Raw genomic sequence first — 14,001 nt, 5'->3', positions numbered from 1 at the left:
GAGAATACACTTCAGTAGTAACAGTATATAATAACGACATGATGAGTCATAGACATCATGTCACACTTGGGTATTAGTTCAACCCCGAGGTTATTTGGTGTTGGAACTGGAGACAGTAGAAGATGAGGTAATCAGTCCCTGAGCCTGGATGCTGGTGTTCATCACCGTAGTCTTGATGATTCTGAAGCATTAGCAGGAAGATGGTCGCTTATATAGGAGTCAGCTGAGATGTAGCAGTTGAAGGTATTTTGTGTTTATTATATACCGTTACTGCTACCAGGTGTGTCGCACACAACGACACCATCAAATCTTGTTACAGAAGATACTTTCTTTATTCTCTAGCTCAACTCTTCGCCTTGACCTACCTCTACAAGTGGGTCCCGCCCACGATGACGGTGCATTCAACTGCTACATCTCATCTGACTACTATATAAGCGACCATCTTCCTGCTAATGCTTCAGAATCATCAAAACTACGGTGATGAACACCAGCATCCAGGCTCAGGGACTGATTACCTCGTCTTCTACTGTCTCCAGTTCCAACACCAGATAACCTCTGAACTGAACTGATAAAACCACTGCTTGGTGAAACATCTTCAGAATAAAGACACCCAAGTGCTGCACATGTGTTAACACCTCAGTAAGTGCAGGCGCGCGCGAGCACACACGACACCAATGTTACCCAAGTTGCGTGACGTAAGGTAGACCTACAAGTGCAAGTGTTGCTGGCTTACACAACTACCATCTCCCCTTACCTTCTCTTCTCTCTACCTTCCTACTCTACCTAAACCCCTTTGTTTACCCCTCTCTTCACTCTTTCGCTTGCCTTTTCCCCCCTCACTTTCCTCGTCTCATCATCTGCCTTTCCCTTTTTCCTCGTCTACTCTGTTCATATTCTTTCTTTCTCCGTATTCGTCTCTTATCCTACGTCAGTGGCGAGTGTATGTTAACTGAAGTGAACATGGCAATGATTATAAATATATATATATATATATATATATATATATATATATATATATATATATATATATATATATATATACTGGTCAATTATATATATATTATATATATATATATATATATATATATATATATATATATATATATATATATATATATATATATATGCAGGACAAGCCACGGGGGAGGGGTGGAAATCTTTAGTTCAAGTACTTTCACACTTCTCAGTGCGTCATCAGGAGCTATGCAATGTTGCAAGAGCAACTAAAGCAGGGAGAGAATTCTCGGGGTAGCGTAGTGCCTGTGTCACCAGCCACAGTTACCCTTAGAATGGTCGGTGCCAGCCGCACCCTACCACCATCCCCCTACTCCCCATATGGGGTAGGAGGGTTTCTGAGATAAGTATGAAATTATAAGATACAATAGCCAGCCCCAAGCTTTTTCTAGTCATTTATAACAGGTTATGTGGTATGAGAAAATACGTTTCTCGTTGGATACTATACACATGGATTGCTATTATTCTGTGTAACCTTTTTAAATAATAAAAGAAAGGAATAGAATGTGCTTTCTGACCATTTAAATGTCCTGGGATACTCGAATGTTCTGTTGAGGTACTTAGAAGTATCTCTTAATAAATATTGTCTGCTTTTCTTCTCAGTGTCGGTTAATATGCCTGACTTGGGAATCTTCTATGTCTTTCCGATAATATTTCTATGATCTAAATTTCTAATTTCTACTAATATCCTTTAACCTCTCCACATGTTATCTTGTAATCTAATGTGCTTGTCACTGTATGGTACACTACTAGCTAAACGCGTTATATAACCATTCACAACTGACGTGGTATGAGGTTCTGGTGCGTAGACACTGGTCGGGCGTCACCAATCCACCTGACATAATGAACAATCCTGTGATTTTGTATAGCATTGTTGTTTAAGACTGTGTACAGTGGACTCTACTAAATAGCTGTCGAGCTTGTATAGCCCATAATTTGAGTTGAATACGGTATTCCTTTCATGTTTCAAGAGGGAATATTCAATTATGTTTCTTTCCATGACAGAACTATTTGGTACTATAATCTGGGCAGCATCCCATTCCGGTGGGTGATTACATGAACTAACGTGGTTAAAGATAGCATTCGACTCCTGCCCTGTCCTGAGTATTTATGTTTACCTGGAGAGGGTTTCGGGGGTCAACGCCCCCGCGGCCCGGTCTGAGACCAGGCCTCATGGTAGATCAGGGTCTAATCAACCAGGCTGTTACTGCTGGCCGCACGCAAGCTGACTTACGAACCACAACCCAGTGCCAGTGCCTTCTTGAAGACAGCCAGGGGTTTATTGGTAATCCCCCTTATGTATGCTGGGAGGCAATTGAACAGTCCTGAGCCCCGGACACTGTGTTGTCTCTCAGTGTACTCGTGGCGCCCCTGATTTTCATTGGGGGAATGTTGCATCTCCTGCCGAGTCTTTTGCTTTCATACGGAGTGATTTTTGTGTGCAGGTTTGGTACCAATCCCTCCAGGACCTTCCAAATGTATATTATCATGTATCTCTCTCGTCTGCGTTCGAGGGAATACAGATCAAGGACCTGGCCTATTCTGGTTTCCAGAAATTTACCTGTCTGACCAATATATGAGAGAGAACACTGAGTACATGGGACCTTGTAAACCCTGCCAACTTTAAAGAAATCTTTGTAACAAGATCCCATGATGCTGCAGTGTCTGACAGCTGTGATGAATGGTTTGAAAAACCGACAAGTTGAAGATTGAGACACTTGTGCAACATATGGGAATCTTTATTCAGGAAACGTTTCGCCACACAGTGGCTTCATCAGTAAAATACAAAGTAGAAAGGTGTAAGGAGAGGAGTAGTTTGAGGTAATCAGTCCCTCAGCCTGGAGTCGATGTGTTCAGTCCATCAATCTTGTAGAATGTACAGCATAGGGCCGTAGACGTGGCTTATATACTGTAGTGAGGTGAGGTGAAGTAGGAGGCGGCGGGATCTTGTTACAAAGATTTCTTCAACGCTTGTCCAACCTTTGGACGATGACCTACCCTGCCAACAAAGTTGGCAGGGTGTGTCTTTAATCAGTCTTTATTTCACAGTCCCTGTGTTTTTGAAAGCAAGGTTTATATTGATGTTTTTAATGCCTCACGTAAGCAAACCAGATTCTCATTGTATGGTAAAATTAGTACATTTTTCCTGGCTATCACTTCTTTAGGTTCAGTCCTGTAGAAAGTCTTGCTGACCTGGTCATGGACCGGGCCGCGGGGGCGTTGATCCCCGGAATAACCTCCAGGTAACCTCCAGGACATTAGTGCCTTCTTGACAAAATCTCTAGGTTATCTCAGTTCTGTGGCTGTGTTGAATATCTTGCTAGAATATCTGCAGTCTAGCTACTCTGGGCTGTAGATGCGCAAGGCTGTCAAGAACATTGTGAGGAACACTCTTTTTTTACCCTGTTTCCTTCCTTAACTTCTACTGTCACCTCCTACAAACGCTCTCTCCTCAAAGCCCACAAAGATGCACTCGTTAGAATTTCTAAATAAGTGTAACAGATCATCTACTGACGAGACTCTCATGGATATTTTGGCACTGTCCGCAGAGGATAATACGAAGCTGTGACTTGTGTTCCTTTACTCCTGTCTTGGAGTACCGAGATTTTACACTGGCATGGCAAGATTTTGCTTTGTTTACGACTACTCAGTGTTTTATTCATAAAATTTAATATCTTTTTTTTTCCTATAATTTCTGTTATACATACTAACCTTATTCTATGGGCTATTACTCCATGGTCGCGTTTATCAAACGCTATAGTGAAGTTTATGTTGACCACATCTGCGGTTTAGGTATCTTGCCGAGCCTCTATAACAGTGGTTCCCAAACTGGGGGTAAATTAACCATTTTTGGGGGGTAATGGAGGGGTAACAGAAAAAAAGTTATGAATTCTGAAAATCAAGAAAACAATGCAGTACCCGGTATGAGGATTATTGTTAACTTTGTCTTAGTATATAAAGTTGTAAAGTAAACCTATTATAAGTAATAAAGTTAAACCAAATAACAATAAACATCAAAAACTAATATACAGTATTAGAAAAGAAGAAATATATAGCTAAGTGTGTGGAAACCCAAAAGTATTTTGACAAGTATGCTTCAGGACAAAAGTCACTCAGTAGCCCAGATCGACCTGTCCAGTATGCGTCACTCACTTCCTGAGGCTGCCTCTATTTCACACTGTCAGTTTATCTGTGAGCATCAGCCGAGGTAGACATAAGCTGGTATGTATGTGTACTGACCTGTGCAGTATATAGTTAGTATTTACCCACTGTTACTGTGAATTTGTAGCTATTATTAATTTTATATATAATATATGTGTGGTTCTTACGTTTTCAATGGTTTTGCTAGGATTAGCAGAGTATGCGAGGCTGTATACGTTCACGTTTAGCCATATATATCAATAATAACAACATTTTGTGAAAGGGGTAACATGCTTTATGTGGCATGTTAAATTGGGTAACAAGCTGAAAAAGTTTGGGAACCACTGCTCTATAATAGTCATAACAATCCTGTAGTCGTGACAAGCATAATCTTCCTGCTCTAAATCAGGCTGACCTGGGTTGTGTAGGTCATACTTTTTACATAAAATATGTATTATTATATTTAGGGGAAATCTCTAAACCCATGTGGGCCATACAGCATCTGGGAAAATGAGAGGAAATTGTGTGTTATCCAAGAAAGGGGAGACAAGGCCAAGTTCTTGGCTCAAAAGTCCCTCACCAGCATCAAGGAATCTCCATAGGGGGATATAAAATTTGTGATTTGGCATCTCACCACCTCAACAGATTTTCATGTGATGTTAGTGGTGTGTAGGTTATTGCCAGTGGCTCTGCTGCCTCGTATATGCAGAGGAACTGTGTCTACACTCTTGAAGGCCTCTGGGAGTTCACCTAAATCTGAGCTCTTTCTCCAGAGTATATCCATCACTCATGCTACCGGCATTTTAAGTTAATGTGTAAATAAAGAACTATCTATCAGGACCAGGTGCTGCATGTTTACACATGTTTTCTATCTACTTTACGAATTCTGATGTGTTCATGTCAGATATAAGACTGATAGCGTGGGAAGAAATAATAAATCTATCCGGATCCTTCACTCTCCTGCCATTTGACTCCTGAACACTGATTCTTATTATTTTTTTTTTAAATTTCGATCAATTTTTTCATCGGTATATGGACCTCCCGTTAGCCTTTCTTATTTTTTATCTTGTATACATGTACAAATATTTAGAATTTTATTTATAATTTCTAGAACGGTTGTTTGTTCCTTTTGTGCTTCTTACTGTTATATCGCATGTTTTGAATTTTTATCTGCATCATTAATCTCTCTATTTGGTTTATCTTTCCTATGTTGTGACATATGTTCGTCTTTAAGCTATTCCTTAACCTTTATTCTTCTTTTGTGCACTGTTCCACGTTCTCTTTCTGATTTCCAATTAGGCCTATTAAACACAATAAACTTTAAACAGACCTCGTACAGTCATATATTCAGCTTTTGTTTTATGTTCTGAGTTAAGGGCGCTCAGGACAGTTTTCCAGGAAAAATCCGATAGTGTTTTGTTTATTTGGTCCAGATCAATTCTCTGAGTGTTGAACATCTCTGAGTGTTAGCTGTTTCTCGCATTATCTGAACTGCAGCAATTTATTATTTGAAAAGCAATACAAGTGAGTCTCTGGTAATAATAAATATTGATAATTATTGTCAACGCCCTAACATCAATAAGAAACAATACAAAGAACAAACACAAGCCTAACGACCCAGCAAACAAACGGTTCATCAGTGGGCAACACTACAATAGACGCCAGACGCCTGTGGACTTCATTAGCATAACGAGGCAGAGAAAATCACCGCTCTCAGCCAGCCAAATATTAATTAAACTTTTTGGTGCACTAAATTAGCAATATTTCTCTCTCTGCATCAGCTTATATTTTAGGTATTTGACAAACGTAGTAAACCGATGGCAGGGCGACGCAGCATCACATTCATGGGGAGTCACTAAACCTCTATGTGCAGCTGCGTATGCCTACCCCATACCTATTTCTCATGACTACTGCTAGGGGAGCTGTCCCCATAGACCTGTGCTACCGCCTGGTGGTTGTAGCCCTACCTTCAGTTCACCCCACAACACCCTGTGTTGTCCTCACTCACGCAGCAGACAGCCTACAATCAACAAGTGCCCCTCCTCTCTCTCCCTTGCAGGATGGGGGCCCCTGGCTGGCCCCCAGGGAAAGCCTCGACACACTGCCTGTATCAAGAGCCCAATCAAGTATAGATGTTCTCCGAAGAGTATTATTCACCACTACCAGAGACATGAAAATTTTATATACGGGTTATACAAGTACCTAAGGAACACGATGTTCGATCCAAGGGAAGGGTAGCTTCAATTCTCTGGATCAAGAACGGCCTCCCCTTGAAGGGAATCTGCAACGAACTTGCAATACCATTCGTTGATAACTGGGACAAACTCTAGGGTAAACAGGCTACAGTATTAGGGTTAAAAACAGCAGATATTACCGAGATACCTCAGGGATATGTTTAAAAGACAATATTCAAAATAAACTTGCTAGTAGATTTTTAAACACAAAAGTAAATAATTATACCATAGAATGCACAGTATAATAGTAAAACTAGATGTAAAAACCTTGAACAACACTGAGAAAACTAACATTGGACGAGTCCGTTCTAGATCCCTACGAACCGTTCGCTGTAAACAGTTTTTTCTTTTAAGAGTTTTAAGCAAGAGTTTTGTTGCAAGAGTAGCAACAGGTGGAATGAAAGGAAGTTTTCTCAGAGTAAGGTATCATGGTGATGCCAACCAGTTCCTCTGAGAGGAACTGGTTGGCTAAAATTTGGAACGAAGTCGATGGGATATGATTCTAATATGTTTCTTTTGTAGCTGCATCCTATTTATGTGTGATTGTGGCTCTCTTCCACTTGACTGATTTTCTTTTTTTGAGTGGAAATACAATTGAACGTTTTATTTATGTGAGGTTATTTTATGTTCGACAACTCGTCTTTGTATATCATATCCTGTCTGGCTTATGTAATTTTATTCACAATCGTTGTAGGGACTTGGGGGACTGAAGCAATGGCCGAGTATAGATATTTGTGCATTTTAGAGTTGTTGCCGAGATAATTTAGATAAAACGAGGTGACGTTGATTATGTTCCAGATGCACATCTGCATATTTTGATTGAAGGATAAGCCGAGTTGGCCATCGTAAGTTGTTGTTCAAAGATACTGATTTATAGCAGGTTTTGTTAGGTTAAACTCTTTCTGAATAACCCATTCATGGTATTCCTTTTTCATTTATTGATTCTTGACTTTCATTTCTGGGTAGGCTTGAGAGGGACTGCAGAATTGAAGAGCTTCAACAAAAAGATTCCATACCGTGATTTTCTTTCTGTAAAGTGATTACTCAAAAATGTACATAGTTTTCTGTGTGGGCGAGGGAGGGTGTGGTTTCATGGATAGGGAGAATATAGTTAGTTGCTTTCACTGATAACGAGTGTATCCAGAAAAAAGTACTGTATACTGTTGTCTTCCCATTTTACTCTGATCTGTATAGGAGGGACCAGTTAAACGAGTTGTGAAGATATCGTCGAGGGGCGAGGCGAGGCTTGGTGGTGGGAAGGAGTTTGGTGTTGTAGATTTCCATATAGATGTTGACTAACATTGGTGATATGAAGCAGCCCATGCTGCATCCATATTTCTGATTGTAAAATTTATTATTTTTTTATTAACACATCGGCCGATTCCCACAAAGGCAGGGTGGCCCGAAAAAGAAAAAGCTTCACCATCATTCACTCCATCACTGTCTTGCCAGAAGGGTGCTTTACACTACAGTTATAAAACTGCAACATTAACACCCCTCCTTCAGAGTGTAGACACTGTACTTCCCATCTCCAGGACTCAAGTCCGGCCTGCCGGTTTCCCTGAATCCCTTCATAAATATTACTTTGCTTACACTCCAACAGCACGTCAAGTATTAAAAACCATTTGTCTCCATTCACTTCTGCCAAATAGGCTCACGCACGTTTGCTGGATGTCCAAGCCCCTCGCACACAAAACCTCCTCTTTCCCCTCTCTCCAACCTTTCCTAGGCCGACCCTTACCCCGCCTTCCCTCCACTACAGGTTTATACACTATCGAAGTCATTCTATTTTATTCCAGCCTATTTACAAGTCCGAACCACCTCAACAACCCCTCCACAGCCCTTTGGACAACAGTTTTGGCAATCCCGCACCTCTTCCTAACTTCCAAACTACGAATTCTTTGCATTATATTCACACCACACATTGCTCTCAGACATGACATCTCCACTGCCTCCAGCCTTCTCCTCGCTGCAACATTCATCACCCACGCTTCACACCCATATAAGAGCGTTGGTAAAACTATACTTTCATACATTCCCTCTTTGCTTCCAAGGACAAAGTTCTTTGTCTCCACAGACTCCTAGGTGCACCACTCACCCTTTTCCCCTCATCAATTCTATGATTCACCTCATCTTTCATAGACCCATCCACTCCCAAATATCCGAATACATTCACCTCCTCCATACTCTCTCCCTCCAATCTGATATCCAATCTTTCATCACCTAATCTTTTTATCCTCATAACCTTACTCTTTCCTAATTCACTTTTACTTTTCATCTTTTACATACCCTACCAAATTCATCCACCCAAGAGCACAGTGTCATCAGCAAAGAACAACTGTGACAACTCCCACTTTGTGTTTGATTCTTTATCTTTTAACTCCACACCTCTTGCCAAGACCCTCGCATTCATTTCTCTTACAACCCCATCTATAAATATACTGAACAACCATGGTGACATCACACATCCTTGTCTAAGGCCTACTTTTACTGGGAAATAATCTCCCTCTTTCCTACATACTCTAACCTGAGCCTCACTATCCTCATAAAAAACTCTTCACTGTTTTCAGTAACGTACCTCCTATACCATACACCTGCAATATCTGCCACATTGCCCCCCTATCATACGCCTTTTCCAAATCCATAAATGTCACAAAAATCTCTTTAGCCTTATCTAAATACTGTTCACCTATATGTTTCACTGTAAACACTTGGTCTACACACCCCCTACCTTTCCTAAATCCTCCTTGTTCATCTGCTATCCTACTCTCCATCTTACTCTTAATTCTTTCAATAATAACTCTACCATACACTTTACCAGGTATACTCAACAGACTTATTCCCCTATAACTTTTGCACTCCCTTTTATCCCCTTTGCCTTTATACAAAGGAAACTATGCACACTGCCAATCATTAGGTACCTTACCCTCTTCCATACATTTATTAAATAATAGCACCAACTACTCCAAAACTATATCCCCACCTGCTTTTAACATTTCTATCTTTATCCCATCAATTCTAGCTCCCTTACCCCCTTTCATTCTACCCACTGGCTCACGAACTTCCCCCACTCACAACTGGTTCTTCCTCACTCCTACAAGATGTTATTCCTCCTTGCCCTATACATGAATCACAGCTTCCCTATCTTCACCAACATTTAACAATTCATCAAAATATTCCCACCATCTTCCCGATACCTCTAACTCTCCATTTAATGACTCTCCTCTCCTATTTATAACTGACAAATCCATTTGTTCTCTAGGCTTCCTTAACTTGTTAATCTCACTCCAAAACTTTTTCTTATTTTTCAACAAAATTTGTTGATAACACCTCACCCACTCTCTCATTTGTTCTCTGTTTACATTGCATCACCACTCTCTTAACCTCTCTTGCATCACTTCTACTTTGTAAAAACTTCTCATATGCTAACTTTTTCTCCCTTACTACTATCTTTACATCATCATTCCACCTATCGCTCCTCTTCCCTCCCACACCCACTTTCCTGTAACCACAAACTTCTGCTGAACACTCTAAACACTGCATTTTTAAACCTACCCCATACATCTTCAACCCCATTGCCTATACTCTCACTAGCCCATCTATCCTCCGATAGTTGTTTATATCTTACCCTAACTGCCTCCTCTTTTAGTTTATAAACCTTCACCTCTCTCTTACTTGATGCTTCTATTTTCCTCGTATCCCATCTACCTTTACTCTCACTGTACCTACAACTAAAAAGTGATCTGATATATCTGTGGGCCCCTCTATAAACATGTACATCCTGAAGTCTACTCAACAGTCTTTTATCTACCAATACATAATCCAACAAACTACTGTCATTTCGCCCTACATCATATCTTGTACACTTATTTATCCTCTTTTTCTTAAAATATGTATTACCTATAACTAAACCCCTTTCTATACAAAGTTCAATCAAAGGGCTCCCATTATCATTTACACCTGGCACCCCAAACTTACCTACCACACCCTCTCTAAAAGTTTCTCCTACTTTAGCATTTAGGTCCCCTACCACAATTACTCTCTTACTTGGTCTAAAGGTTCCTATACATTCACTTAACACCTCCAAAGTCTCTTTTTCTACACTCCTCTCTTCTCCAAGTGTATACACGCTTATTTTGACCCACTTTTCGAATTCGACCCTTATTTTAATCCACATAATCCATGAATTTACATATTTTTATTAACTCTTCTCCTTTCATAACTGATCCTTCTACATTATTGCTACTCTTTCCTTATCTCTAACTCTCAAATACTCCTGACTTAATCCCATTTATTTCTCCCCACTGAAACTCGCCTACCCCCTTCAGCTTTGTTTCGCTTAGAGCCAGGACATCCAACATCTTTTCATTCATAATATCAGCAATCCTCTCTTGTAATCTGCACTGCATCCATGCACATTCAAGCATCCCAGTTTTTATACAGTTTTTCTTCTCTTATTTAGTAAATGTGTACAGGAGAAGGGGTTGCCAGCCCATTGCTCTCGGCATTTTAGTCGCCTCATACGACACGCATGGCTTACGGAGGAAAGATTCTTTTCCACTTCCCCATTGACAATAAAGGAAATAAAGAAGAACAAGAGCTATTTAGAAGAAGAAAAAACTAGATGTGTATATGTATATATACGCATGTGCATGCCTGCTCTCTAAGCCAAAATTGCAAGTTTTACCTATTCGGCAAGACATACATCATACATAATATATATATATATATATATATATATATATATATATATATATATATATAAATATATATATATATTATATATATAAACACACACACACACATATTGCAATTATTGTTTGCTTACATTTCACTGGTCATGTAAAGGACAATATGCCTTTAATTCCCGGGTCATTAATACAAACAACGCTGGGTAGCCAGCATTACCCGAAGGTTAATACGAAAAGATAAGCAGAAAAAGGTGGAGTTGAATTTGCTAATGAGCTCACTGTTTGGCGAGTGTTGAAGGTGAGAGTCTGAGATTGTCCTGGTGTGTGTACTCACTTATATGTGGTTGCAGGAGTTACGTCACAGTTCCTGGCCCTACGTTTTCGCTAGCCGTTACTAGGTCCACTCTCTCCCTGCTGCAATAGCCTTATCGTACCTCTTTTTAAAGCTATGTATGGATCCAGCCTCCAGCACTCCACTCTCCAGATTGTTCGACTTCCTGACAACTCTGAAGCTGAAGAAGTATTTCTTAACATCCCTGTGACTCATCTGAGTCTTCAACTTCCAACTGTGACCCTTTATTGCTGTGTCCCATCCTTGGAACATCCTGTCCCTATCCACACTGTCGATACCTCTCAGTAATTTATATTTCGTTATCATGTCCCTCTTGTCCTCCAGTGCTGACAGGTCGAGTTCTCTTAACCTCTCCTCGTAGGACATACCCCTTAGCTCTGGGACTAGTCTCGGTGCAAACCTTTGCACTTTCTCAAATTTCCTGACATGCTTGGCCAGGTGAGGCTTCCAAACTGGAGCTGCATACTCCATTATGGTCCTGACGTACACGGTGTACAGTGTTAGTTACAATTCTGTCCTAGGCACATGTATGTATATGTGTGTGTGTGTGTGTGTGTGTGTGTGTGTGTGTGTGTGTGTGTGTGTGTGTGTTTCCTCTTTAGTTATAATACTGGGTGGTCACTATTTAGTTATAATACTGGGTGGTCACTATTTAGTTATAATACTGGGTGGTCACTATTTAGTTATAATACTGGGTGGTCACTATTTAGTTATAATACTGGGTGGTCACTATTTAGTTATAATACTGGGTGGTCACTATTTAGTTATAATACTGGGTGGTCACTATTTAGTTATAATACTGGGTGGTCACTATTTAGTTATAATACTGGGTGGTCACTATTTAGTTATAATACTGGGTGGTCACTATTTAGTTATAATACTGGGTGGTCACTATTTAGTTATAATACTGGGTGGTCACTATTTAGTTATAATACTGGGTGGTCACTATTTAGTTATAATACTGGGTGGTCACTATTTAGTTATAATACTGGGTGGTCACTATTTAGTTATAATACTGGGTGGTCACTATTTAGTTATAATACTGGGTGGTCACTATTTAGTTATAATACTGGGTGGTCACTATTTAGTTATAATACTGGGTGGTCACTATTTAGTTATAATACTGGGTGGTCACTATTTAGTTATAATACTGGGTGGTCACTATTTAGTTATAATACTGGGTGGTCACTATTTAGTTATAATACTGGGTGGTCACTATTTAGTTATAATACTGGGTGGTCACTATTTAGTTATAATACTGGGTGGTCACTATTTAGTTATAATACTGGGTGGTCACTATTTAGTTATAATACTGGGTGGTCACTATTTAGTTATAATACTGGGTGGTCACTATTTAGTTATAATACAGCAGCAGCAGCAGCAGTCGCCGCCGCCGCCGCCGCCTTCAGCAAGTACGGTCACAACACGAGCGTTGACGAACACCGATGCTAACAATAGCAGCGTACCGACTACAGCAGCAGCGTACCAACCACAACAGCAGTGTTGATCAGCAGCAACAGTGGTCGTTGCGGAAATTAAAGTCTCGATAACATATCAGCTTCATTCCCTGGGGCGCTGACCATTGGGGGAGGGGAGGGGAGTTTAGGGGAAAGGGAGTGGAGGAGAGGGGAGGGGGAGGAATGGAGGGGAACGAGGGGAGTGAGGAGGTAAACGTCAACAATATAACAATGGAGAAACGTAGCTTCATAGAAAGATGTGGTTTCTATCATTGTGTGACGTATCGAACACTCACTCTCATAACTCTCCTTGTTATGTATATCTCACTACACACGTTACACCAGACATGTGTACGTTCAGAGCAGCTACTCTGTTGTTGTTACACAGCAGACACAAGAACGTGCAGCGCAGCAGTGTTGGTGGCGTTACAATTAAAGCAGACACTAAAGCAGACACAAACACAGACTTCACAAAGGTGCCAAAGGCAGGCAGAGTACGCTATATTGAGCGAGTCACGCCAACCAATGAATGGCCAATTCTGTACATTTGCATTTCTATTATCCATTAGTAGCAATAAACAGTTTGATTTTTATTATCCATTAGTAGCAATGAGCAGTTTGATTTGAATGTACAAATTGGTGAACGTTTGGTGTGTCCGGTGATGAACGCCCAACAGAGTGGAGGTGAATGGTAATACTGGACGATAACCTATTTCGAATTATTCATTACAACATGAGAGGCCAGACAAAACGTTATAGAGTTCATTTATCACTCACGAAATTGTAATAATACGATTGCAAATGAATCACAAAGCGGGTGTGACTCGAACCATGGTAGGCGAGCCTTAAAACTTAGGAATTGTATATACACACTCCTCTTTGCCCTGGCTCGTCACTCCTAACTGTACACACACTCCTCTTTGCCCTGGCTCGTCACTCTTAACTGTACACACACTCCTCTTTGCCCTGGCTCGTCACTCTTATCTATACACACACTCTTTACCCTGGCTCGTCACTCTTATCTATACACACACTCCTCTTTACCCTGGCTCGTCACTCTTAACTAGTATATCAGAGACAATAACCTAAGAGAAAGAGAGGTAAAGAGATAA

This window comes from Cherax quadricarinatus, chromosome 4, assembly GCF_038502225.1.
Source record: "Cherax quadricarinatus isolate ZL_2023a chromosome 4, ASM3850222v1, whole genome shotgun sequence".
Taxonomy (NCBI): domain Eukaryota; kingdom Metazoa; phylum Arthropoda; class Malacostraca; order Decapoda; family Parastacidae; genus Cherax; species Cherax quadricarinatus.
The sequence above is the reverse complement of the archived record's forward strand: the minus strand, read 5'-3'. Positions refer to the sequence as shown.